Here is a 6,478-nt window from a genome sequence, read left to right as displayed (position 1 = left end):
TTTTTAGCAAACACTAACTACTTGATAAATTCTTACAAAGAATCTATCCTATTATTAAATTATATATATATATATATATATTATGATTGACCGTTGACTGAACACTATTCAATTTTTTTCTCCTTGTCTCCGTATTCTTTCTGTTGAAGAGCGTAGCTCGAAACGTCAAAGACTTTCCGTATTCCCGAGCGTCATACTAATATATACTTTTGTTATTTACACCACCTGTCCTCGTCTGTTGTTATTATTTGTATATTCTCCCATATATATCGTATATATATATATATATGTAATAATGTTAGAAGAAATGAAGGAATTATTCGTCTATTTCTATACAGATACGGAAGATCTTCGAAATTTTCAAGAAAATGAAATGAAAAATATATCGTTTCTCTGGGTCTTAGCCTTTTATCTCCCTATGCCAGTTGTGTGTGTGTGTGTATGTGAGTGATTATATATATATATATATATATGTATGTATATATATATATATATGATTGCCTGTATATTCATGTATGTACCACTTGTACATACTTGTCTGTAGCGATAAATGATTGTATAATAAACCAATGACAGAGACTGCGCCAGACTAATCAATTAGACTGACAGGAAGTTCATTTTGCCGGGGTTGGGAAGGGGGCATTCATAATAACAGGTAATATGAAAGGGAAGGGGGAGAGGTGCAGAGAAAAGGATCAGCAAGGGAGATTGGGGGCGGGGGGGGATGGGAGAAGAAGAAGAAGAACCATGGGAACTAGAAACTAAAAGAATGGATAGAAGTTTCAAGAAGCAGGTGAGGATGAATGAGAGTCAAGTGAAGTGAAGAGAGACATCTGTAAGGCACAATAGAGAGAGGGGGGTAAATGTGGGAGGAGAGTGGGAAAGACAGGAGGAGGAGTAAGAAACTGAACTTAGGAAAGGAAGGAGGGAGGGGTGTGGGGTTAGGACGGAGGGGGCCGTTTGAGTTATGAAAACAGTGACATCTACCTTTTATAATTGAAGTAACATACAGACATATGCGTGTGTGCGGGTAGAGGTGTGTGTGTGTGAATGAATATCATCATCGTTTAATGTCTGTCTTCTATGCTAAATGATAATGATTATTATGATATACGTGTGTGTGTGTGTGTGTGTAAATATATGTGTGTGTATATATATATATACGTGTGTGTGTGTAAATATATGTGTGTGTATATATATATATATACGTGTGTGTGTAAATATATGTGTGTATAAATATATGTGTGTGTGTGTATAGATGTGTATGTGTGTGTATGTATATGTCTGTGTGTGAGTGTATATCATCATCGTTTAACGCCTGTCTTCTATGCTAAACGACAATGATATACGTGTGTGTGAATATATACGTATGTGTAAATGTGTATGTGTGTGTGTAAATATATATGTGTGTGTGTGTGTATAGATGTGTGTGTGTGTGTGTGTGTGCATGTATATGTATATGAGTGTGTGTAAGTGTCTATATGTGTGTGCGTGTTTGTATATTGGTGAACTTGAATCAAAGATCAGGTCCTGGACCAGGATTTACATGGAAGCCAATGCGCAGTGTACAATTAAGTAAAACAACAAATTCACCAACCTATTATAAACACCAATTATCTTTATTAGTGCCATTCTCTTTTCTGCCTTGCTTTCATGCGTTAATAAAGCCAACTGATATATATATATAGACATACATACACGCCTACATAAACATATGCACAAATACAGGTATTTCTCTGTGTGTAGGCAAATGTTTGTCTTTTGTATTTGTGTTCATGTATTTGGGTGTGTAGGCAGTGGCAGACTGGTCAGGTTGCCAGCTTGCCCGATGGCAAGTGGGCCACTGCGTCATTAGAATCTATATTTGGGGGTCCATGTTAGTATCTAAGGGGCCCGTCCACTCAAGTTTGAGAATTCTTTATTCACTCCTGGAAGAATGCATTAATTATTTCAGCCTGGCTGTGTTTGTAGACAGTTGAAAAGAATAGTTTTAACAAAAAAAAAAATAATTAAATGATAGCCTTGTAGTTGCGGCTGGGCCCCCTTGTAGTTGCAGCTGGGCCCCCTTAGTCCCCTGGCAACCAATATTTTTAGACCCAGTCTGCCACTGTGTGTAGGTATGTATCGTTTATCTTTTACCTGTTTCAGTTGTTTGATCCCTGTACTTTTTTTTTTAAAGCATAGCATGTATTCTATTGGACACGTTTGCCGAACTGCTAAGTTACAGGGACGTAAACAAACAAACACAAACACATGCGATGGGCTACTCTGTTTCCATCTTCCAAATCCACTCACAAGACTTGGGCCGGCTCGAGGCTATAGTAGAAGACCCATACCCAAGGTACCACGCAGTGGACCTGAACCCAGAACCATGTGGCTGGGAAGCAAACTTCTTACCAACACAGCAACACCTGTGCCTATGTATATATACAGAGAGTTAATAGCTCTTCGTTGGTTTCAACAATGAGTATTGCAGTAGATCATGTGAAGTACTTGTTCATTAACTTAGCATATAAGTGGCTGAGTGTACCTTGAATTAATTCTGAGGTCTTAGCATCAGTGTGACACAGTATATAACATCGACATTTTAAATTCCAAGTACAGTACATCCAACAACCTACTGTATACAATATGTCAGTGATCCTTCGGTATTGGTACACAGTATCGGTATTATTCAACCTAGCCTCTTTATATCATGAGGGAAGGTTGTGTGGGTGAATTATGTCATCTACCAATACCGAATGAATCCCCTATATGTCTATCCGTTTCGCTGTCAAGGTTTAGGACAGTTCAAAGCAATAATAAACGATATTTCCCTAAGGTAAGATCGAAACTGAAACTTCCTAATTGCATAACGAACCGCTCAGTTAATCCTTCTTCTACACACGCATGCACACACATTATAGTTACATAGTTATCTACATCAATCTACATTTTATCACTATGAGCCAACGAGAAAGTCAATCTCTAAAAGATAGCAGCTAAATTCGCTCAAATTGCACCCTACCGTCTTCAAAATATGAAGGTATCATTGAATAATATAGTTCTAGATATGCAAACAAACGCGACGCCATTGACGAGATAATTTTTGATCTTGATCGGCAAGCGATCGGGTCTCTCGGAATGTTTTTTTCTTCTTCTTTTTCTAGGGAGTGTTAGGGTTAGGGGCCCTGGACCAATGCACCGACTGAACCTTTCCTCTCCCCTTATAGGTGCCGTTCCCCACCTATTACTACCTAATTCCCTGTCTGCATACTTCATCCTCAATAAATCCTACACATCAGAGTATCCTGTTGTACAAAATTAGACTGGGTAAGGACATTTCTCAACTTTTAGTATCCCACTTCTCTCTGTCTCTAGCGCATGTGTGTGTGTGTGTGTGTGTGTGTGTGTGTGCGTGTGTGTTCATGACATATACATTCATAAAATTGTTCATTTGATCTGCACCATCCCCATAATAACGAAAGTAACTGACCTTGAATGTCTACACATTTTCGCACTCACACATTTACACACCTACACATTCAGTTCATTCACAAAAACAAAGGTATTTTAGCCATAGATAAATAATTTATTGAACGTATGTATAACCATTCTCGCTCTTCACGGAATCCTCACTCTACAAACATACGAACGCACACACACACACACACTGTCTCTATTTCTGACATTCTTACATCCCCATAAATATAAATATAGAATCTGTAAACTAGAGAACAGCTAGACGTGTAGTAAAGAGGGAGTGTCATTGATGAGTTCGCGTATAGTGACAAAAGGATTTTGACGAACCTAGCTGATTGATTGACCAAACGATTAATCAATTACTTAAATGGTTCTAAAAAAAAAAAGTGAAATAGAACCAGTGTGTGTGTGTTTACTATTGACGGAATGGTCCTTCCCAAAATATACCACAATCTGTTTTCAACACACGATTTCACATCAAGAATCGTGCAAACCAGATGCAAAAACGTGCATGCATACATACAGCAAGATAATACAAATCTGTCTGTAGCAAAGTGTGGCAAATTGTGGGTTCTTCAAGAGAGACTGCAAATCCTTAATTCATACGCTATAATTGACCAGGATATCTGGGACCTCCTCCTCCATCAGACCAATGGAAACAACAATAACTAAAGTGGTATATTTGTCAGTTAGAGTTTAGATTTGTATCAGTGATATTTATGTGAATATGAATTCATAGAACAGTGTGTTTTGATGAAAAAGAGAAAGTTGATTGCGGTGTGTATCAGAGAAGAACTGTAACTGTTAATGAAAGATTAAAGCAACAGTTTTCAGCAACGATATTCACGTAAATCAGATTTGAATTAAAATAGAGATTTTGGGAAGTAGTGTTATATTTAGGAACGTTTATAAAACCAGTTGTGTGGTTCTTTTGTTTTGGGAATAAAATTCTTTTGCGTAACGCGTGTAGTGTGAACGGGAAGTGTTGTTGAAATAAAAGTAGTGCAAAATTAACAAGGAACAAAGCTCAGTGGACTAGAGATACGGCAAATTGATATTGCGTTCATCCAAAGTACATATCCTATTTTGACGGAAACAAGAATAGATAACGTCCTTTCAGAGAGAGAAAGAATAGTTTTGATTCGTTGTTTATGTAGCCAGTGCGTAACTGAAAGGTCGTGATCTCATTGAAGCAATTAACAAATGAAAAACAGCGAAACTAACCGTACAAGAGTCACTACAGAATAAATACTCCTGCAAGTGTGTGTGTGTGTGTGTGTTGGTTGATAGAGTGTAGAGGCAGTATTATATATATTTTAAGAATGAGCTAGAAGTACGGAATGTCATTGTCTTTAAGTCTAAAGTTAACCAAGGGTTTTATAGAAGAATAATTTACAGTGAAGTAGGCAGGTATGAAGGCACCCACATACACCGAGGTGGCTGTATGATTGTGGGGTTCTTTTCCCAACTACGTGTATACAGGTGGTTCAAACTGGGGTTAATATCTCCTGTAATTTCAAGTCGACCTATAGTTTGTGAGTGGAGACACAATTGCTGTGTGTGTGTGTGTGTGTGGTAGAGTGTTTGAGATTCCTCCATTGTTCTTTTTGATTTCATTCACACAGACACAATTGTCATAGCTCTTATCAAATTATAAATTATTGAGCACACTCAATAAAATAATATCTCGTTTTCTTTTCTCTTTTCTGTTTTATTATTTTATTTTAGATGAACTGAGGTGTGTGTAGTATAGGACATATTTTATCTTTCGCTTTTTGTGTGAAAGGGGCAGAAAGTATGTAAAAAATTAGAATGAACGAGAAAGAGGTAAGCAGATAAACGGTTATAAGTAAAACAAACAAAATCTCATGATAAGCAGGGGAATAAAAGAAAAAGACGAAGAGAGATGAAGTGTGAAACATTAGAGACATACCTTGAAACAGGGTAGAAGCAGTATGCCAGGGTGCAGAGGGAGAGGGAGAGAGAGAGAGAGAACGGGTTTGAGGAAGAAAAAGAGGAAATAGAAGATGGAAACAAGGTAGACGTGTGTGTGTAAGGAAGAAAATCTATAATAATTAAAGAGGCAAAGAACTATTGGCCTAAGTGTTGAGAGGGAAACTGAGAGATGTGAATGGCGATAAAGAAGAAAGAATATCGATTATATTTGAGAGAGAGAGAAGAAAGAGAAGAAAGAGTGAAAAAGAAGAAGACTGGTGATCTGAGAAAGAGATAGATACCTCGAAGAAGCTTTCGGCTGTTCTCTTAAGTGAAGTGAACTGCCAGACTATTTAGGTTAAACAAAAATGAAAATAGAAAACTTAGATAACGAACCATTAAACAAGAAGCAAGACAAGTGACCTAAGGTGTGTGTGTATTTGTATGTATACGTATGGGAGTTTGTTGTAGTTCATAGTGCAACAAACAGCACTATTTGAAATGGATGCACTTACATGTTTTATCTCTGCACCAAGTAAGGTGGGTCGCTTTAGTTTCTGGAATTTACAGGCCTTCATCAGAGGAAGAATATCTGTTTTCTACCCATATAGACCTATAGCTTATAGAAATTTATGTTATATAAAGACTCAACCATAAACGACCCGCACCGCCCACATACCTCCCCCTATACCCATCTCCCCATACAGATACGCTCCTATACACGAACGCAGCATTCGATCTCTTCTTCTCATCGAACCGCATTGCTACCCGGCCTCTAATATTCTTCTTACCGCCTTTTTCTATTTTTCGTTTTCCTGATGAAGGACTAACAACCGAAACGTTAATGACCCTTTCCATTTACCTTCGTGCGTTAAGCTAATAGCACTTTTATTAAGACTTATGCCTCTTGCGTTTTCTTTCTTGTTTTCGAGGTGTGACTGAAATATTTTGCTTCCCAACCACATGGTTCTGGGTTCAGTCCCACTGCGTGACATCTTGGACAAGTGTCTCTTGCTATAGCCTCGGGTTAACCAAAGCCTTGCGAGTGGATTTTGGAGATGGAAATTGAAAGAAACCCGTC

The 6,478-nt window shown here is 37.8% G+C and overlaps 1 long non-coding RNA gene across 1 annotated transcript in view; it reads right to left on the bottom strand.

Annotated features, from left to right (window-relative positions):
- LOC128248687 (uncharacterized) overlaps positions 1–5,739 on the bottom strand; it is a 23,022-nt gene extending 17,283 nt beyond the window's left edge. The window contains exon 1 of the long non-coding RNA XR_008264844.1: positions 5,700–5,739. This is a non-coding gene — a long non-coding RNA (uncharacterized LOC128248687). The remainder of the gene's footprint in view (positions 1–5,699) is intronic.
- Positions 5,740–6,478: the final 739 nt, after the last annotated feature.

The sequence above is a fragment of the Octopus bimaculoides genome, chromosome 9 (assembly GCF_001194135.2).
Source record: "Octopus bimaculoides isolate UCB-OBI-ISO-001 chromosome 9, ASM119413v2, whole genome shotgun sequence".
Classification (NCBI taxonomy): domain Eukaryota; kingdom Metazoa; phylum Mollusca; class Cephalopoda; order Octopoda; family Octopodidae; genus Octopus; species Octopus bimaculoides.
This window is presented reverse-complemented; position numbering and strand designations above follow the sequence as displayed.